Here is a 22,991-nt window from a genome sequence, read left to right on the forward strand (position 1 = left end):
TGGGGTGTTTGGGGGGGGGGGTTCTGTGGTTTTCTCCTGTTTTTGTGAGTTGCACTAGTCTGGCATGAGCTATTCTTCTGTAAAGGCCCATCTGTCAGCTAATTTCTGCCTGTCTGAACTTGAATCCTCCATTGGCTTCTCACTTCCAAGTTGAACAGTTTCTTAAAGGCATTCTGTATCTCTGGCCCTCAAGGAAACTTATTGTCCTTATGAGAGCTTAATCTTGTTTTAGAAAAATAGACACAGGCTCCTTTTGAGCATAAAGGTTCAGCTTCTCTGCAGCATTTTACCTGGAAGGCTGTTATTGCTTGCTCTTACTTCTGCTTGGAGAGTTTGTGAACTTCAGGCCCTTAAGGCCATCCCTCCCTTTTTAAGTTTGTCCACAGTTACAGGGTGTCACTTCATACTAATCCTTTTATGCCCAAGTTTGTTAAAAGGATCAGGCAGTAAAACTCCTTTTTTTCCTCCTTCTCGGTCTGCTAGCGAGAGGGTCCTTCATGTCTTGGATTTGCACAGATAGCTCAGGTATTTGCTTAAATCTAAGGCCATTTGTAAATCTGACCAGCTGTTTGTTTCATTTCTTCCCAGGACGTTTGGTTTCGTTGTTTCTAAGCAAACCATCTCCTCCTGGATTTCTAAGGCCATTTCTTTTTGTTGTTTTTTTCATGATAAGTGTTTGTCTACTTCAGTCAGAGCTCAGTCTACTAAGACTGTTGCCTGCCCTGATGCTTTCTTTGAGGGGTTGGACACCAATTCCATCCTTGAAGCTGTTATTTGGTCTTCAGTTCATACCTTTACTAAGCATTATAAATTGGATATGGTTTCTAGGGCCAGAGCAGGTTTTGCTAGAGCAATTCTGCATGGGTTTGTTGAGGGCTTTTCCCAGCCTTCTACCTCCCACTCCTTTTCTTGAGTTCATTTACTCTGCCTACTGGTAAGATTACTGCAACAGTGATATATTATAGAAGGACATAGTACAGTTGTGTAAAATCTTACTATAACAGTAGATGTCCTTCTCTACACTGTTGCAGTAGTCATTCCCTCCCTCTTCAACTCTGTTTTTCTGTTGGGTTTTGTTTGGTTTCCCTCCTGGCTGAGCATATACATTTTCCTTCTGCATTTTCTCCTTCTTGATGTAAGTATCCAGCTATATCCCATGGAGACTGTTTTCTTCTGGGCCAATTCAGTTCTGGGTAACTGAATTCGTACATCACCTTTATGCCCTACGATCTGTACAGGGGAGCATGTGTGTGATGTACTGCGCATACAGGATCTAAAGGCTTTGTTATACTGGCTGGACATTGGGATGTCTTTCACAGGAGATCCTAAAGTAAAAGAAAACCCAACAGTGAAGAGAGTGACTTCTACTTATAAGGAAAGATTTTATACAGCTGTATTTTTACACAGTTTTGCCCCTTATTTCATTCCCACAGTGTTGTGAACAACACAGCACTAGGTCAATTCCTGGTATACTTTAATAGTTCTGTAAATGCTAGAATAGTGGTGCTATAATTACTTGTGTGTAGGTAACAGCTCACAAACTTCAATATTTGCAGAGTTAGTGAGCTTGGTTTGTTTCTCCTCCAAATTAAGGGTTAAATTATCAGTGCCTTGCTAAATATCATTTTAAAGCAAAAAAATTCCCATTTGTTTGTCAATTTTTATTTAGTTCCAGACTCGACACTCTTTGTTTTCATTCCTTGTAAATATCTGCTGATGACACTTTTTAAATACGTCTTTTAAAGGTGTCCCTTAACAAATGCAAAAATTGAACTTTGGGACAGCAGGTCTTACAGGAGGGGACTTTATGCTTTAAGGTAGACGCTTAAGGTGTTTTCTCAGAATCCGGATGTACAGCATAGTATATCACCTTATTACCAGTGACAGCTGATTCTTTATCTCACATATTAAATTCAGTCCTTATTACAACTGTTGTATTCACCTTAAATTGGTGTTAATCAGACACTGTATACCCTGCACCATAGCAAGTTTACAGTGAGAGGGCATCTTCACCAGAACTAGCTTCACTTGAGGCCCTACCAGAATATACAACAGCAATAGAATCCTAGCCCAAATCCCATCTCCTGTCTCACTGTTGTAGTTTACCTTTGTTAAACAGCTATGCCCACCAATATCAGATAATAGCCATGACATGCTCTTAAGAATGCATTTATGTTTAAGTACTGTTGTAATTGTGATTGAGGGTATTTTTTTGGACCAAAGTGATAAACAGAGTGTATTTTTAGTTTGTTCATGTCTGTGTATATTTGTCCTCCTGAACAATTGCAAGGATGTGGGTTAACAGTATCTAGATAAGGAGGCAAGGTACAGTACTTAAAGATTACCTAGCTGTCTCACATTGGCATGTTGAGCTCATTTCAGTTGTAGGTAATACTTGGAATTTAGAGCCACGAGTATGATTCAACTCAAAAATCATTTGGTAAAGTTAGAGTCAAGGTATGCGACTTAACTAATACTAAAACATAAGCGTAACATCAAGCACAAAACCATACCTATCCAAACTTATTTAATGGACTCATTTATTGGTAAGCACATGTGCTGATACTGGCTACATGATGGAATGCAATCAACCCCACAAGCTAAAGAGAAAGTAGTTTTACAAGGAAAGGGTTAGGATGGAAAATTTCCAGTTCTCCATAAAGTTGCCAACTGGATTGTGATATGCATGTGCATGTTTGTTTTTGTGTATGTGAGTGAAGGAGTTAGATTGACTCACGAAATTAAATTTTGCACGTATTTGATGATCACTAACATACCCTAATCCGTTCTTCTTAACTTGGTAATCAAGATTCTCACTTTCAAACCTAAATATAGAAAGGAAGCAAAATCAATGGAATCCCAAGCAGTATGTGCGACACTCCACCACTAGACCAGTAGTCAAGGAGCCTCGATCCTCATCACTGACAACAGTGGGGGGTGTACACTGAGAGGATGACAAAGTATACACACAGTATTTCCAGATGCAGCTCTCTGCTTCAAGTGCAATTTCCCTTAAGAGCAAACAGAGACCACAGTCAGTCCGGGGCTAGTTTCTCCCTCCTTCTGCAGATCCCCAGTAAGACTCCCCACTGGCACAGCTGTAGAGTTGAGATCTCAGCTGAGTGGCCAAGCCAAGACCTCCAGCACCCTCTCTGCCCTACCAGTGCTTCATGTCTCTGCCCAAGTATCTGACACACATTCTTTGAGGTTTGATTTACTCAGGCACACACACACACACACACACACACACACACACACACACACACACACACACCTGGGAAAGGCTGCCACAGGTTTACTAGCTATGCCCTTTTTTGTCCAAACTATAAGGTAGCTATCACCGCCACTAACCACCTCCTTATCAGCTACTGTGTAATGTTACTATTAATACACATGGTAGTTTGACCAAGAGCAAGGCTATTAGGAGTGGCCTACACAGTGTCACCAAATAAGTATGCAGGTACTCTCAGAACATAAGTATCTCTTACAAAGATCAGCCACAATGAAAGGTTAAAATATATTTAATGCAAAATAATAAAAGAACAGGAAAATACTCAGTGTAAAATCACAGTGACATCAGAGTTCAAAATCACAGGAAATATTTAAAACAACATTGCAGGACAGTCTCAAATAAAGACAACATCTAAATTAAGCTTAGTTGTATTCCTGACTGTATCTAAGAGAATTACTATACCCTAATAACTACTATTAGAGCAAGGCAGATGTGTGGTGAATAGGTCTTTAGTTGTTGACAGGTCCAAGTCAGAATACAGAATGCTGTCTCACTAAGAGATTTCTCAAATTAATATCTCAAATGTTACTGCCGGGATAACTTGCAGAATTACATAATTTCTTGTCATCTGACTCCTAGTTACCAGACCCCAAAACAACAGTTGATGGCAGCTGGTAGCATTTAGCATCTACCTCTAAAAATACATAGACAAGGGCTTTTCCTCAGATCTTTGGCAAATGCTGGAAGTCATAAAACAATAAAACACTTCCAATACACTGCAGAAAGCCTCTCAGCACAGACTCTGTGTCTGATCTAGCCTATAAAGTCATTTAATTTCAGATATTTTTCTAAAATTTACTAGACTGATGTTAACTTCCTGTATCCTAGTTTCCACTGTTAAAGTACACACATCTAAACAGTTACAATAGTGCATATACATTTCTGTTCTTTTCCAGTAGGGTACACTGTGCATATATTTCAAGCACTTTGCAAAAATCTTTTCAGTACACACTTCTGTACCAGAAGTTTGATATGCACATGCCATACAGTTCTAATACATTTGTGACACAAGCATCTTATATGAATCATGTTGACATTCACAAATGACATATAATTATTTACAAAATTCCAGCTAGCTGGGCTGGCAGTATCACCCTTTGTTACAGTATGATTTACAGGTTACGCAATTTTCTGCTAGGTCATACTATTACAAACTAGCCCTCATGACTCATCACATAAAAATACTAAACCCTTTTTATTTGGGTCACTTCTTGGTTTAACTGCAGTGTTTACTTTAAAAACTATTTACGTACACGAGAAATTAATGAATCAAAACTAGAACCAAAATACAGAACTGTTTCAAGCCCGTAAATAGTTGAAAATAAACCAAATATCCCTTCCCTGAAAAGGCTTTTTATTTTAATTGTTCATCCCATACTGAAATTGATATGGCAGCTACAATGAATGTGCTTTTTGCTGGACTGGAAGGCTGACAATTTCCTTCCAGCCCGTGTTTACAAGTCACAGCCAACTCTTACAGTGGCACCATTAACAGCCACAGAGTCTACTGGGTGGGGGTGCTTGCAAGCTAATAAAAATGTCAGCATGCATACATAGAAACTGATTACTGAATGAAAATAAACAGAGCCACACATACATGCATGGCAGGGTACTCAGATGTGCTAATAAAAATGTCAGCATGCATACATAGAAACTGATTACTGAATGAAAATAAACAGAGCCACACATACATGCATGGCAGGGTACTCAGATATGCTCATCTAGAAGAGAGCATTCAGCTAGACCAAACATTATTGTTATATGTAGACACAGGATAGTTAAGAGCATAAAACTCTGGTGCCTGATGATAAATGAGTCTTTCAGTCAAAACCAGTAAATGCAACCTCAGTGTATTTTCACATATCCTGAATCTGATGAAATGTTTCTAATCATGGTAGGTTAAATCAGTGAAAAACTGATGCGCATTTTTAATGCCACTTCACAGATACACACTAAAGGGCATTAAGTCCAGTGACTCGTTACCTGCATGAAAAAGTTCACTGATGAAACACAGCCATGGCTGGTGTATACATGTTAGTCAGATACTGCTCCTACGTTTCTATTGGCACCCAACACTGAATTCCCAAACAGCATGTGTATATGTCAATATAGACACAAAAGGAATCTGTTTTCAGAGTTATGTATCCTTATGAGCATGTGTGTGTGTGTGTGTGTGTGTGTGTGTGTGTGTGTGTGTGTGTGTGTGTGTGTGTGTGTGTGTTTGTGTGTATATGTACAGTGGATATAAAAAGTGTACACACCGATATTAAAATGCCAGGTTTTCTGATATAAAAAAAAATGAAAAGTAAACCACGAACTAAAGTATAAAAAATGGCACAGCAGAGCTGGAGACCACAATATATGACAAAACAGCCAGGAATACAGCAAGCGAAGGCTTTAATAAATCCAAATGGTTCATGATGTTAATGAGGGGGTGTGCTTTTGTAATTAAACTACTGTTTGTTTCTGATGAAGTCTGTGATTAGACAGAGTTCTGATGAAGTCTCTGATTAGACAGGGACGAAAGCACTTAAAGCAATTGGATTTATTCAACATTGTTTTTAACATTGGATTTATTAAAGCCTTCGCTTGCTGTATTCCTGGCTGTTTTGTCATATGTTGTGGTCTCCAGCTCTGCTGTACCATGTTTTTATATATATAAAAAATGAGACCACAATAAATCATTTCAAAACTTTTCCCATCTTTATTGTGACTTATAACCTGTACAATTCAATTGAAAAACAAGCAAACCTTTTAGTGGGAAAAATATAAAAAATAAAAAAGTACAATAAGCTGGTTGCATAAGTGTGCACAGCCTTAAACTAATACTTTGTTGAAGCACCTTTTGATTTAATTACAACATTCAGTCTTCTTGGATACACACCTGCCATCAATTAGAGACTCTGATTAACCCCAAATAAAGTTCAGCTGTGCTAGTAGGATTTTCCTGACGTACTCAGTTGCCTGCTATAGCAAAAGTCATGGTTTGCTTAGAGGTTACAAAGCATAAAAGGGATCTCATTGTTGAAAAGTATCAGTCAGGAGAAGGGTACGAAAAAATTTCCACAGCATTTGATATACCATGGAACACAGTGAAGACAGTCATCAAAATGTGGAGAAAATATGGGACAACAGTGACGTTGCAAAGAACTGGATGTCCCTCCAAAATTGATGAAAAGAAAAAACAAAAAGTGGTCAGGGAGGCTGCCAAGAGACCTACAGCAACACTGAAGGAGCTGCAGAAATTTCTGGCAAGTGCGGGTTGTGTACTGCATGTGACAACAATCATCTGTATTCTCCATATGTCTAGACTATGGGGTAGGTTTGCAAGAATGAAGCCTTTCTTACACAGAAAAACATCCAGACTCGGCTAAAATTTACAAAACAATGCATCAAGGCTCCCAAAAGCATGCTGGAGAAGGTGTTATGGTCTGATGAGACCAAGGTTGAACTTTTTGGCCACAATTCCAAAAGGTACGTTTGGCACAAAAACAACACTTCGCATCACCAAAAGAACACCATCCCCAAGGTTAAGCGTGGTGGTGGCAATATCATGTTTTGGGGCTGCTTTTCTTCAGCTGGAACTGGGGCTTTAGCCAAGGAGGAGGAAATTATGAACAGTTCCAAATACCAGTCACTTTTGGCCCAAAACTTTCAGGCGTCTGCTAGAAAGCTGAAGATGAAGAGGAATTTCACCTTTCAACACGACAATGATCCCAAGCATGTATCCAAGTCAACAGAAGAAAATTAAAGTATTGGAATGGCCCAGCCAGAGCCCACACCAAAATTCAATAGAAAATCTGTGGGGTGATCTCAAGAGGGCTGTGCACAAGAGATGCCCTCGCAAGCTGATAGATTTGGAGAGCTTTTGCAAGGAAGAGTGGACAAATATTGCCAAGTCAAGATGTACCATGCTGATAGACTCCTACCCAAGAAGACTGAATGCTGTAATTAAATCAAAAGGTGCTTCAGCAAAGTGTTAGTTTCAGGGTGTGCACACTTATACAATCAGCTTATTGTACATTTTTTTTATTTTTTTATATTTTTTCCTCTAACAGATTTGTTTGTTTTTTAATTGAATTGTACAGGTTATAGGTCACATTAAAGGTGGAAAAAGTTTTGAAATTATTTATTGTGGTCTCATTTTATTATATCACAAAAACCTGACATTTTAACAGGGGGTGTGTACACTTTTTATATCCACTGTGTGTGTGTGTGTGTGTGTGTGTGTGTGTGTGTGTATATATATATATATATATATATGTGTGTATATATATATATATATATATATATATATATATATATATATATATATATGTGTGTGTATATATATATATATATATATATATATATATATATATATAGATATATATATATATATAAAATGCACATATGTGATCTCGCAAGCAGTTTTTTTATTGGTCAGTATTATTCTGCATAAGCTCACTTTAAAATTTGCGCGCATACAAAAATGCAGCAAGATCTGCTCTAGCTGATTACTCTGCAGATTTTGACATCAGTCATATGGGAAGCAGAAAACAAAGGAAAGAATCCAAATAGTGTGATGTACTGTTTGTACTGTATTGGGTTATGTAATTGCATTTTAGAGCCACCTCCTGTAACTTATTGTGTAAAAGGGTACAAAGTATGCTGCCTTGAGTAGTTTAACTGCAGTATTTATTGTAAAAAATAAATTAATAATCTGAGTATAACAGCTGAATCTGAACAAATCTACATCAAGAAAGGGTACTGTTTCCACCAAGTAAATAGATTTAAAATTAAAAAAAATCTATATTCCTCCTCATAATCCTGTTTAATTTTGCTTAGTTAACTAAATGTTCACCCCAAACAGATTCAGTACATACACATTAAATATACCTTTCATTGAACTAAAAATTTGTTAAACTTCTTCCAATCAAAAAGAAATGTCAGCTTACAGATTTGGAAATGACTTTTAGAAAGTACACTCCTGCATGTCTACACTTGTATATTCAGCTGCAAAAGACCAGTCAGCCAAACCATACGTTACCATGTATGTTAGAAGGCTACAGACTAAGTATAAGTTTATGATTATTGTATCACAAGAATTTTAATAGTCCAGAACCAAAAGCAAAACTGCAAAATATAACTGCACAGCCGGAAGTTGATAAATATCCTTCTTTATCATAGTAGTCCAAAGAAAAACTGCTGCATGCATTACTTTAGCTCTAATGCACAGATATAGTGTAAGGGGGAATAAGTCCACCAACCCCTTATACATGCTCAGAAGGTTCTTCAACGAAGTGTAAGACTCAACCATGATGTAATCATATTACTCAGCTGTCTGTCAGTGCACTGCAGTACAGATAACCTTTAAAACAGTAAGCCGTATAGGAGTAATGCTGCAAGTCAAATGACCCAGTTACCTCATAGATGTTCTTCATGTTTCACTGTTGCAGTCATCACATTTGGGTTATCCCTGCCAGGGTAGCCCTCGGCCAGCCCGAATACCAGAGACTTAGTATTTCTGCGTCTGTTGCTGCCGCTTAAGGTATGACGTCAGGTCGTCAGTAGTATAAAGTAATGCAGCCAACGCCATTACATCAGTCTTTCCGTGGAGCCCAAAGCAGAAGCAGTTTGCCCGAGTGCTGGTCGGCCGCTACCTGGGTTTTCGTCTAACAAATTGAAGTTGAAGTCTTTTAAAGCTAAGTACCCTGTTTGGGATCCTTTTTTGTTGCACTAACCGATGTCAGAAAAAGTTAATAATTGTCTCACCTGAGGAAAGCAAATACCACACCGAGACTTCCATTTTTACTGCGTCACTTGTTTAGGCCCAGACTACGATGTCCCCCGCTGTCACTTCTATGCTTTTTTCAACTCCAGAACTAATCGTCATCGGGCCCTTATTGTAGCCAGATGTTTTTGCTTACAGTCCTCAAATTCTGACATGGCTTTGGCAAGCCGTCCGACAGCAGATCTTCCGAAAAAACTTAAAGATAAAGACAGAGACAGACAACATAGGTCCAAACCTACCGATGACGCTTCCATTAAGCTAGTCGTATGTTCTGTGGTACCCAGTGAGGCGTTTTCGCAGCCCCCTGATGCCCACTTCTGTGGATTCGCAGGCCACTACCGAGACCCTTTCGGAATCCGGTATGCCACATAACTATTCTTCGACTAAGGATCCTGTGGTCGTCTCTACCTTGGATGGGTCCGGAGCCGCTGAGCAGGCACCGGCTTCCGAGGAAATAATTCGCACTACTGTTCTTTCAAAAATGACCGAGTTTTTTAGGCCCAGGGTACGAACCACACCCAAGAAACCGATGACCCACTCTCAGGTGCCTGCTACCTTGCCTCAGTCTCAAATGCTTAAAATGGTAGAAGACCTTATCATGCTGATCAGGGGAAGCCAAGCTACCCCCTCCAAAAGGAAAAAAAGATCTGTCCCCTGTAATTTTGTCTGAACAAGAGTCAGGTGAATCTGATGCATCTGAATATGAAGACATGCAACCCCTCTTCATTTATGAGGATTCTGATGCAGAGGATTCCATTCCTTCAGCCTCTCCCCCAGAGGAATTTTCCTTTGTGGAAACAATACATACCTTAAGGGAGCATTTCCAATGGGAGAGTCAAGACTATCCTCAGTCTAAAAAGTGACTCGGGGAATTCCTAGATCTTCCACAACACAGACCCTTGGCCACCCCCCAGTCCTGAATGTTGTGGAGGATGTTTTCCTTGAATCCAGCTTGACTCCTGATGCCCTTCCTCCTGCTCCAGGAAAACCAGATAGGTACTGTAGAGTCCCTGACTCACACAAATATCTTTAAAAATCCTACTGCTGACCCTGAGGTCATTTCTCAAGGGCCTAAAGGGATTAAAGCAATCTCTGCTAAGAATCTCACCCCTCAGACAGGGATTCCCAAGCATTGGACAGATGGGGTAAAAAAGTATACACCTCAGCTACTCTTGCTGTCAAGGCAATAAACTGTCATTTCCATATGCTGAAATTTCAGCAACATACCTTGGAACTCCTTAAACAAAAAATGTCTTCCTTTCCTGCTTGGGCAGACTCTAAAGAATTACAAGAGTTAATGCATTCTGCATGTCAAGTAACTAAACACACCTTGCACTGTGGTTTTGATGCCCTAGAAACTTCATGCAGGGCTGCAGTCACTGGATCTGTCATTAGAAGGCATGCATGGCTTAAGGAACAGCCGCTGTCAGACCATGTCACATCTAAATTGTTGGATGCCCCATTGCACAAAGATAACTTATTTGGCACTAAGGCAGAAGAGGTGTTAAAAAAGATGGAAGAAAAAGCAAAATCTATGCAAACAGTTAAGGATTTCTTGAAGGTCCAGCCCCCTAGGTTCAGCAGCCATTGTCCCTCCAAACACTGGTCCTTTCCTGCTCCCAATAAACCGGCGCAGCCTAGGCCCTGTGGAAACAGACCCCCCAGACAGCAGCCACAGGGAGTACAGTGACCTAAGCTGTGGACTACCTCCACTTCAAAACCAGGGAGTTCTAAGCCACCCTCTTATGGTAAGAACACACAGTGACTCACCTCCTCCACCCCCGCCCTCTGCCCACCTTCACTTACCCCTAAGAGGAAAACTCTCATTTCACTCAAGCACCTGGGCCACTATTACCAAAGACCACTGGGTTCTGAACATTGTGTCTCAGGGATACAGATTTTCCTTCCACGCCCTTCCAACTCCAAAAGGGTTCCCAGATCTGCCACCAAATCAGTGGGCAGAGGCTCAAAAGTAAATCCTTTCCCTGCTCTCTATGAGGGCAGTAGAGCACATTCCTGCAGAACAGATAGGCCAAGGTTTTTACTTTAGAGTTTTTCTGGTGCCCAGGAAAGAGGGCATCTGGCGCCCCATCCTCGATCTATCCATCCTAAATACCTTCCTGGTGATCCCAAAATTGAAAATGATCACCCTCCAGCAGCTTGCTACCCATGCTGTCCAAGGATGCTTCCCTAGCCACCCTAGATCTAAAAGAGGCCTACCTCCACATTCCTATCAGGGAATCATGCAGGAAATATCTCGGCTTCAGGGCAGGATCTCAACACTTTCAGTTCTCTGCGCTTTATTTTGGGTTATCTACTGCTCCCAGAGTTTTCACAAAATGTCTGGCTCCGACCATTGCCTTTTGCAGACAAAGAAATATTCAGATTTACCCATACTTATACTGCCTTATTCAGGCAGACAGCCAGGAAATGCTGCTCAACCACCTGGCCTTTGTAAATACCCTACTAACCTCCCTAGGGTACACAATCAACAAAAAAATCCAAACAGGTGCCCACCCAAAGGATATTCTTCCTGGGAGCAAGTCTGGATACAGCATCCCAGGTGGCATACCTTACACCAGAGAAACAAATTTTCCTGACAGCCTACTTCTGTCAACTAGCCACCAGGCCCCAGCTATCTGCAAGGAAGATCCTGTAAGCTCTGGGGTTCATGGCATCTTGCATTCTACTCATTCCATATGCCAGACTGCATATGAGGAAACTTTAATGGTACCTAAAGAGCCTTTTGGTGTCAACACTCTCCAAGACCTGGAAACTCTTCTACCTATAATCCCTTGCCTCAGAAAAGATTTTCTTTGGTGGGCAACAACATGCTCCCACAACAGGGGATTGCCTTTCTCCCCACCCCCACAGCCCAGACCCTCACCACAGATGCATCAGACTATACTTGGGGTGCACACCTGGACAGCAGGCGCATACAGGGCCAATGGAGCCCACAGCAAATCCCTCTGCACATCACTCAAAAAGAGATGGTGGCTGTGCAGCACGCCTTAATAGCTTTCAAGCCCCTTCTCTCTCCAGAGGCTCTCCTAATCAAAACAGTCAACACCACTGTGATGTGGTACATCAACAAGCAGGGAAGGACTCACTCCTACCCTCTATACACGCTGGCCATGACCCTTTGGCACACAGCCTCTGCCATGCAACTACAACTGTTAGCACAATTCCTTCCAGGCTGTCTCAACTCTCTGGCAGACCAATTAAGCAGAAATCTTCTGGACCCAAATAAGTGGCAGATCAACAGAAGTACCTTCACCCTAATAACTCAGAAATGGGGAACCCCAAAGGTTGACCTCTTTGCCTCCCACACCAACCATCAGCTCAGCAAATTCTGTACCAGAGAGCAATACTGCATGGCTCGGAAAGTGGATGCCCTGTCCTTCCCCTTGGTCATTCTATCAGTCTATGCCTTTCCTCCACTACCTCTCATCTCCAGGGTACTGCTCAAAATAAGGGAGGAAAAACCAAAGACCATTCTTAGAGCTCCAGACCAGCCCTGGCAGCACTGGTACCCCTTGCTGCACAGCCTGTCCCTGCTGGCTCCATGGCATCTTCCTCAGATTCCAAACCTCCTGACCCAGAGGGAAGGGGAATTCATGCATCTCCAATTGCAGACACTCAGTTTGGCAGCTTGGCTTATTCCCTAACCCCAAACCAATCTGGATGTTATCCTTGTGTCCAGGTGCCCTAGCACCAGAAAGTCTTATGCTGATAAATGGAAAAGGTTCTGAACCTGGATCCAGGCTAAGGGGAGCCAATATGGCACAGCCCTCCCTGCCTCTCATCCTGGATTACTTAGCTGACCTACTACACAGTAGTCTGTCTTTCTTCTCTATAAAAATTCATGCCTCTGCTATTTCTGCTCATTTTCCCACTGAGCAGCCCCTTTTCTCAAAACCTTTGATCAAACAGTTCATAAAAGGGGATAGCAACTTGAGGCCACCCAGAAGGGCACCACCACCAGCTTGGAACATTAACTTTGTATTGGAAAAGCTCACCCTGCCCCTTTCGAGCCAGCTTCTTCTGCAGAGCTAAAATGTCTCTCCTGGATGACAGCATTCCTTCTGGCCATCAATTCAGCCAGAAGAGTCTATGAGCTGCAAGCACTGATGGCTGTGGAACCCTTCATCATATTCCATGCAGACAAGGTATCCCTCAGAACTAACCCATCCTTCATGCCCAAGGTGGTATCCAGTGTGGCACTCAGCCAATCCATTCATTTGCCTACCTTTTTTCCTAATCCCCAAAACAAGGGGGAAACGATTTTGTACTCTCTAGATGTGCACAGGCAGCTCAGATTTTTATCTAGACAGGACTAAATCCTTCAGAAAGTCTGATCAATTGCTGGTTAGCTTTGCTACAGGGGCAGAAGGCAAAGCCATCTCCAAACAAACCATTTCAAAATGGATAGCACACTGCATCCATTTCTGCTACAAACAGCATGGAAAGCCTCCCCACAAGGGGGTCAGGACACACCCCACCAGAGCAGCCTCCACCTCTGCAGCTTTCCTCAGTGGAGTCCCCACCAGGGACATCCTGGAGGCTGCCACCTGGATATCTGTTCACACTTTACCAAGCATTACCACCTGCCTCTCTTCTCCAAATCCAGGGCATGGTTTACATCTGCAGTCTTGCAGGGCATCCTAGCCAGCTCCTAGTTTCCTTGACTGCCTCCACCCATTTCCTCAGCTTTGGGAATCAACCCAAATGTGATGACTGCAACAGTGAAACGTGAAGAACATGAAAGGTGAACTGAATTCCATTTAATTATTTTTAAATATTTAAAATAATGCTTTCTGTTTCTTTTCTTTTTTGTGGGTATTTATCATATAATGCTGGATCAAAAAATCTGGTGTTATCTGGTTACTTTTGTGACACTGCCAGCCCAGCTAAGTAATCATATGTCATTTGTGATATGATTCATATACTAGTCTTACAAATATAAGAGAACTACATCTTATGTGTATATTAAACTACTGGTGCAGAAGTGTGTGTTGAACTGTGTTATGTACTGAGCTTCAAGAATGTAACCACAGTGTACCCTAGTGGAACAGAACAGAAATGTATATAAACTATATACCTGTGCAAATGTATGTTTTAATATTAGAAGCTGGAACATACAGAGTTAACTTGCAAAACTTCAAGAAAATAAATTGTAAAGTAGTGTTTTACGATTGTGTTATCTCTCAGTAAGCAGACACAATGTCTAGAGCTAGAAGTTTTTCTGTTGTCTTGAAAGGAATTTTAATTACTAGGTTTAAAATGTAAAGTATTGTATTGCTTCTTAGCTGTTGCACATCTGAGAGCTATGTACTTCTCACACAGAGATGAAAAAATTTCTGTTAGCCTGTGAACTGAAGGCAGGTGACAAAGAGGGATGTCATCCAGGCTAACCCAGCAGTAATGTGTGATATTAATTTAAGAACTCTCTTAGAGAGACTGGGCATTTTGCATTTTGTCTTGGATCTAGAAACATCCATTCAACACTTCTGCATCTGCATTGCTCTGTAAGTGTAGGGTATAGTAATATCTTTTAGATATAGTTAGGAATATAAAGATTAGTTTAGATGTTTTCCTTATTTATTTGAGACTATCCTGCAATGTTGTTTTAAAATATTTCCTGTGATTCTGAACTGTGTGTTTTGGGTATTGTCTTGTTCTTTTATTATTTATTATTAAATACATTTAAACCTTTTAATTGTGGCTGGTTTGTTTGGAGATATTTAAGCTCTTAGTGTACTTGCATATGTATTTGGTGACGCTGTATAGGCCACTCCAATACCCTTGCTCTTGGTCACACTTACCATTTGGAAAATAGTAACATTACACAGTAGGATTGGGCACCCTTTGTAAGGGTCTTAGGGTAGCTGATAAGTAGTGGTTGGTGGCAGTGATAACCTTATAGTCTGGAGAGAAGGAGACATAGCTAGTAAATCTGTGTCTGCCTTCCCCAGGAGTGTCTGTGTGTTTGCATACAAGTCAAATCTCAAAGTGTGTGTGTGTGTGTGTGTGTGTGTGTGTGTGTGTGTGTGTGTGTGTGTGTGTGTGTGTGTGTGTGTGTGTGTGTCAGCTACTTGGGCAGGGACACGAAACACTGGTTGGACAGAGAGGATGCTGGAGGTTTTGGCTTGACCACTCTGCTGAGATTTTAACCCTAGAGCTGTGCCAGTGGGGAGTCTTGTTGGTGGTCTAGAGAAAGAGGCAGAAACCAGCCCCAGACTGACTGTGATCTCTGTGTTCTTTTAAGGGAAATTGTACTTTACTCTGTGCGTACTTGTCGTCCTCCGAATGTGTACACCCCTCACTGGTGCTAGTGGTGAGGATTGAGGCTCCTTGATTACTGGACCAGTGCATGGACATCACAACTTTTACCAGTTTGTTTTGCATTAAAGTTTGTTATGCTGCTGTACTTGTTTTATCAAAACTTTATTATTAAACCCATCCTTCATGAGTAATTGTTCTAATACCAAAACTGAGAAATTCACTGTCAAATTCACCAGTACAGTTAATATCACAAATAGGCAAGAATATGAAAAATTAGATCAAGCTTTTTTTTTTGGGGGGGGGGGGCAGTGCTACAGCTTCAACATCATCTACCTGGCACCATTTTAATTGCTCTGGATCTCCTAAACTGGTACTAACCCCACATGGGGCTGCTAGCAGGATAGAGCAAGAAGTAGAGAGCAGTGTTAATCTGGTACTGCCCTCTGGCTAGAAAGGTGAAAATGGAGAGTGGTAGCTGGAATTGGAGCAAACCAGGTATCTGCAGTATTGCAAAATGCTGCTTGTACAAGGCTTTTTTTAAGGTTCTACTCCTCCAAATGCTAGTGTTACATTTTTAGACGTGGTGGGCAGTGAGGTGTTGCCTCTAAGGACATTTTCACCCTGCCCCGTTGGGCAGTCATGCCTACTCAGCCATCCTGCAGACACAGCTTGGTGATCCCTTAAAGTTCTGTCCTCCATTAGGACTCGAATGCACCTCCCACATTGGTACAGACTCTCTTCTCCATGATAGGCATCTCCATTATCCCTGCCAGCTCCATCAGAAGTTTCAGCCACTAACCAAATTCCCTTTGCCTGGGATGTAGTCAGGGCTTTATCCATGTAGACCAAAGAGACTTGCTTAAGCTAAGAAATGCATTTCCTGCCAGTCATACTACTTGTGTAAGGTAACATTCTGAATGCATTAAGGAATTATTGCTGTGCTTTTACTTGCCACTTACCTCATACTTTCTCACTTTATTTACACATTTTAGCTGTTAGTGCAGTTGTTTGGAGTGAAGGCTAATATTTGATGTTGGCAATGCTTGTTTGAATGATTTTTTGGTCCCCCAATCTGCAGACCTCAGGTTCCTTAGTGGAATTTCAGTAGCCCATATTGCCAAGCCATTCTCTAAGGATGAGGTGTCCCTAAGGGCTTTCTTTATTTCCACCCCACAACCCCCCACCTGCACCCCTTCATGGACATGCATGATCCACTGTGGCAGAAGCTTGGGTATTTCTGCATACATTTAGCTAAAAAGGTTGCCTTCGTGGTGCTGTTAGCAGTGGCGGCTGGTGACTTCAAATCAAAAGGAGGCACAGTTGACAGCTAAATGTGTGGGGCCAATGGGAAGGGGTGTGGCCAACTAGAAAGGGGCAGTCCTGTAGTACAGTGGACTCAATGCTGACCATACTTTCCAATTTACATAAAAAAAAACAATTCCTCGATGAATAACATAGAAGGGTGGAAGCCCAGTTAATAAGGCCACTTAAATAGCCTATGTGACACAAAGTCCAACAGTTCTTTGAAATCACCGATAATTCCCCTTACGTGACATATATAAAGCCCCTTTTACACAAAAAAAATCAACAAACTGATATTACAGTATAATTATTTGAATAAGTTCAACCAATTCTACAAATAACTCACAAATCCAACCCACACATCTGCTTCCCGTTAATATATATCAGTTTAATAGCAAAAATACTAGTCAGGTCTGTGACATAAAGTTTTTTGCTAACTGTAGCACGGATTGGCTGATTTATTTGGCTATGTGCTTTTGCTCAGCTTTTTACATTGACCAAACTTCACGTCCATTGAGAGTCAGGATGTCTGAACACTTTAGTGACATCTGTAATCAAAGACTTTCTAATGCCCTATATAGACATACCATCTGCTAGATTGAATTTTGTAATTATAGATAAAATACGGTGAGACAGGTGCAATAAGATGGGCTGGTATGATTTACTGAATAAGAAAGAAAAAAGCTGAATCATAAAACTGGGTGGTCTTTTTTTCCCCTAGTTTGAATGGCCAATTATAAGTGTAATTGATTGTGTCTGATTGGTTGAGTAATTGATTGTTTGTTATATATACTGATAAGCATTGAGTATTGTATTTGTCACTGAGAAAGGCATTATTGCCAAAACCAGTATGACTAAATTCTCTCTTTTTGAAGTGCCACAATAAACAGAATTTACATTCACTCTTTTGGTGCTGGCCTGTTTTTTGGAAATTGTTGCAAGGTTTTTTGGTCTTTGCACCAGCCGTACTTGCGAGTTCTTTTTGGTTTGTGTGTTGATATACTCACTGTTGGCTCCTGAGTAAACGCATTGGATTTGTGGCTGTAACACAAACAGATTTGGATACGCTATCTCATCTAGGTGAAGCACGCCTTATATCAGCGTTGGATTCCTGTTTTGGACAATTTATTTTGGTTAAGTGGAAGAATTCTTGCCAGAGGATCGGGAAGGCACGAAACGGACTGTGGATCTGCGCCATTTTTGGTACATGTTTTTTCGTACTTTTGGAGACTTAGTACTGTGTTTTTTTGGCGCTAATCTATAACGGAGGTTGGTGCTGTTACACAAATACAATTTACGTTTCTTGTGGATTTTTAATATCCTTTTTTTGTGGAGAATTCAAAGGAAAAGACCCAGTCGGGGTTACAGTGCATCCAGGGAATATGTCTTTGGAACTGGATTTATTTGCACAGAGCCTCCATATGTTTTATGGTTAACCGTCTATGTTTCAGCGGCCGTTTGATATTTGAACAGATTTATGTTTAGGGGAAGCAGATGTGTGGGTTGGATTTGTGAGTTGTTTTTATAATTGGTTGAACTTATTCAGATAATTATACTGTAATATCAGTTTATTGATTTTTTTGTGTAAAAGGGGCTTTATATATATGTCGCGTATGGGGAATTATTGGTGATTTCAATGAACTGTTGGACTTTGTATGACATAGGCTATTTAAGTGGCCTTATTAATTGGGCTTCCACCCTTCTATATTATTCATCAAGAAATTGGTTACTGATAGCCTGTTACATTTAGCCGAGCCCTTTATGAAGGCCTATTGGAGGATTCACGCTATATTGGATTGACTGATTTTGGAATTTGGGTATGGGATTATGACATGGACTATAAAAACTTTTGGACATTATATGTAGTAGTAATGTCATTGGAGAAGATTTTTTTTCCATGATTTAATATATATGAATCACATTATTTTGTGACCCAGTAATGTCTGTTTTGAGATGCACTGTTTGGGATACATACGTCATTTATAAGATTGTATGGGTTATCATTCCCTTTAGGATATTCTTTTGAATATTGATTTGTGAGTAGGATTCCTAATTGGCTAAAGAACGTTCAAAACAATAAAATTATTTTTGCAGTAGGGAATTGCATTATGGATTTAGCAACAATATTATAGTGCTTATTGTCAGATAGAAATGACTTGCAGGCTTTTGGAGTAGGGAATCCCAGGGAAAATACAGTGGATCCCAATGTTAATGACCTGGCCCACATCCTTTCACAAACTTTTTAAGAGCATGAAAATGCTCCACAGTAATGTATGTCATTTAAAGTTATTCAAAGCCTATCAAGTGAAAAATATCACACCAAAGGGTTTGAGAATATGGTTACAACCACTAGTGGGAACAATCGATGACACCTTGGCTACAGATTGGGCTAATGCACAACAGTGTGCATCGATGGGCTTTGTTAATATCTTGGTGTCTTATTATGAATGTATGATTGAATCCAATATTTCTAATGTTAATCCTATATGTGAGGAAGTGACAGTTTATGAAGTTGAGACCTTCTATACTACATGTTTCAACAAATTAGCTAAAGATTTGTTGTCTTTAGAATAACAATTGAAAGACAAGAACATTTCAAAGTTCAATATAGATCTTTGGGACTGTGAGGAAGGCAGGCCATTTGGGCCTCATAGGAGGGTCAAATTTGCTAATTTGGATAATTTGACACCAACATTTAAGAGGAGGAGGCCCAGATCTATTTTGAAAAAGTCCAACATGACTTATAGTAGTACCTCAGGGGAGGATTCCTCGGCCACAGATCTTGAATGCACTCAGGAATCACCCAACTCCAAAAAACACTGTAATGGGGATCCCCCTTTAGGCATGGTCAGTGCAGGGGTGAAAGAAAACATAAGCACAATAGACAATATGGAAACCTTGCTTTGAGTACTGGCAACACACCAATATGTATTTGTAATGTTCATAACATATCCAAGGTAGAACTAACAGTGGTCCAAGTACAGGTGTTAAATAAAGGATTGAATTATGTCCCTGTCTTTTTGTTAATGAGGATCACATTGTTAATGATGTTGAAATATTTTGTAGACTACTTAATCTCAAAATATTTTTGGGACCCAATAGACATCTCAAAGATCTACTGAATTTAGATTTCGGAAATCGATGTTTATGCCACTTATGGATAAACATGTATCTGTCTTTCTCTGTGATCAAAGATCTACATTTTAAAACATACCAGTCTAGAGTGTTGCACCACAGTTTGTCTGTGACAGAACAACTAGCTTTAAAGCAACTACAGAACAATAAAGAGATAGTGATTTTTGCCAGCCGATAAGGGCGGGGCTGTGGTAGTTATGGATGTTACAGCATACAATTCTGAAGCCTACAGGCAACTGAAAGATGCCAGATATTACATGCACATGCCCCTAGACCCCTCATTGAGATTCAAAAAACAAATTGATAACTTTATCCAACTGGCAGTAGAGGAAGGAATCATTTCTGATTCCGTGGCTCAACAATTAAGAGTTGCAGATCCATCTAGACAATATTTCTATCTACTCCCTAAAATCCACAAAGATTTACATAGACCACCAGGGAGACCGATTGTTTCAGGAGCAGGCTTACTTTACTGAGCTATTGTCAGCCTTTTTAACAGTCCATTTAAAACCTTTATTAGAATTGATTTGGTCTCGTATCCAAGACACAACACAATTTTAAAAATTATAGCTCATAGTTCATAGGTGTATACTAGGCTAAGGGCCCTGGGGCCTTTACAAGCCTAGTCATAGGATTACCTTGGCATAGTGCCACCCAAACTTAGTTCCCAGTGCCTCTGTCGAGTAGAGCCACTGATGTTATCCCTGGGGTGAATTTTCTGTTTCCCATCCATTCATCAAGATTTCTCTTGAAGAGGATCAGCGAGGTGCTCTGCTTGACATGTATGGGAAGTCTGTTCCATAGCATGGATAGTCTCTGGGTTATGAACCTGTCCCTCCAGCATGTTCTGTTAATTGTAGTAATAAGGTTGAGGTCTCTGGGGCATGTGGTGTGGTGTGGAGGAATTGGGATTTCTTTAGATGTAGCATTTCTAACAGAGCTGGGTCAGACATGGCTTTGTAAGTGAAGCAGAGATCGCTTCTAAGTAGGCGATATGAGACAGAGAATAGTTGGAGTTTTTTCAGTCTGTCCATATAGGACAAGTGTTTAAGGCCTAGGATCCTCTTTGTGAGGTACTTTTGCAGCATCTCCAGTTGTTGCAGGTGTCTAGTGAGGTACATGCCAAATGGGGCATTGTACTCGATGATTGGCCTAATGAGGGAAGAGTACAGGGAGACAATGACCTCTTTCTTCCTGAATGCAAAACCGTTAGTAATGAGATGCGCCACACAGAAGGACTTTCTGACAACAGTGGCAATGTGGTGATCAAAAGAGAGGTTGTTGTCAACCTGTGTTCCCAGATCTCTTATAACATCTTCTGTGTTCAGTGAACTACCATCAATGTGGTAATTCATGGGAACCGGGTTTTTCCCCAAAGGGGATGACGACACATTTTTGGCATTGAGCTTAAGGCCATGGTTCTGACACCAGTCGTCGGTCACAGTGAGGCCACGCTGTAGGATGTCAACATCACTTGGGGAGTTAATAGCTCCCAACTTGCAATAGTCTGCGAACTTTGTTAGCCAGAGTCCCTTCATGTTGGTCTGAACTTCAAGCGAAGTAGATACCAAACAGAAGAGGACACAGGACCAAACCCTGTGGGACTCCACTTGTGACTAATCGGCAATCTGACTTGGAGTCAGCTACTTTCACACTGTGGGTTCTATCTGTGAGCCAGTTTGCAACACATCTAGTGATATAGGGATTGATGCCTAGCTTTATGAGTTTTTCTATGATTCCTGAATGGGGAATGGTATCAGAAGCCTTGGCCAGATCAAGGTAGACTGTATGGAACCACCTTGCCTTCATCCACAGCCCTGGTGACTGACTCAAAGAAATCGACCAAGTTGAGCAGGCATGATGTACCCTTCACAAAACCAAACTGAGTGGGATCCAGAATTTGGAGATTCCCTATATCCTTGTTTATTAGGTCCATGATGATGCGTTCCATAGCTTTGCATATCAGAATCGTCAGGCTAATGGGGTGATAGTTCCCAGGGTCTGTAGTCGCTTCTCCTTTGTGGAGAGGGATAACTGTAGCAGCACATCATTCGGCAGAGACAAAGCCTGAGGTGAGGCTGTGATTGAACAGAGCACACAGGTGAGATGCCAATTCACTCTGTAGTTCATGTAGAACACAACCAGAGATATTGTCAGGTCCCATAGAAGCTGTATTCTTGACTTTAGACAGCCTTAGACAGTGCTGTTTTAACCTGTGCAGCAGTACTACTGGGTGCCTGGCAATCTACTGGTATTGTGATTGGTCCTTTGGCGGGGGGGGGGGGGGTAAAGTAGGCACTGAATCTGTCAGCCAGTATACTGGCAATATCTGTTGGCTCAGTATAGGAGGTACCATTGTACAGTAGCTTAGAGCAAATGTGGGTATTGCTGTGGAGATTCTTTACGTAACTATAGAAGACCTTGTGGTTTTCTTTACTATCTGCTGCAATTCTCTTTTCATACCTAGCTTTAGAGGATTTGATGAGGGACCTCAACCTTTTGCTGAGCTGATAAGGGTGTTTTTCCAGTCTTGGGACTTCACCTTATTCCGCTTCAGTTTACTCCTTCTGTTGTAGAGTTTGTTTATGGCAGGGGACCACCAGATTGGCTTCCTTTTTTTGGAGGAGAGTGTCTTGGTTCTGTTGGGTATGACAAGATCCATGCATTTGTGTATGTGTTCATACAGTGCATTGGTGTATGATTCTGCAGTCACACAGCTATTCTCCATTTGCATGGGTGCCATGAAGTTAGCCACCTCTGTTTTTTAAGATCCTAAAGTTAGCTTTGGAGAAGTTTTTCATGGTGGTTACCTTTGCTTGGGGGGGGGGGGGGGTGGATTTCCAAGGTGATTATTTTGTGTGTCGGATCTAACCAGGGAGGCGCTGACACACAATTGGATCCCCATTGGTTACTTTGTACATTAGATGTGACTGCACTGCACATGAATATTCCTCACTGGGCTGGATTACAAGCCTTACAATATTGGCTAAACAAAGCAGATACTTATCCACTATAGTTCAACACTTTGTTGGTATGCATGGCAGAGCATGTGTTAACAGAAAGTGTTTTTTATTTTTGAGATGAATGTTTTTGGCAGATACAAGGTATGGCAATGGGGGCTTCTTTTGCCCCCATATATGCTGATCTGTTCATGGGTTACATCGAAGAACATCTTATCTATGATAATAATCATAACATCTACTT

General features: G+C 41.0%; 1 protein-coding gene across 8 annotated transcripts in view; it reads left to right on the top strand.

Moving 5' to 3' along the window:
* The window catches only part of B3GALNT2 (beta-1,3-N-acetylgalactosaminyltransferase 2), a 1,092,678-nt gene that overhangs the window by 855,462 nt on the left and 214,225 nt on the right, over window positions 1-22,991 (top strand). The window lies entirely within an intron of this gene.

Source organism: Protopterus annectens, chromosome 1.part1 (assembly GCF_019279795.1).
Source record: "Protopterus annectens isolate FY-2018-M chromosome 1.part1, PAN1.0, whole genome shotgun sequence".
In the NCBI taxonomy this organism is placed as follows: Eukaryota; Metazoa; Chordata; order Ceratodontiformes; family Protopteridae; genus Protopterus; species Protopterus annectens.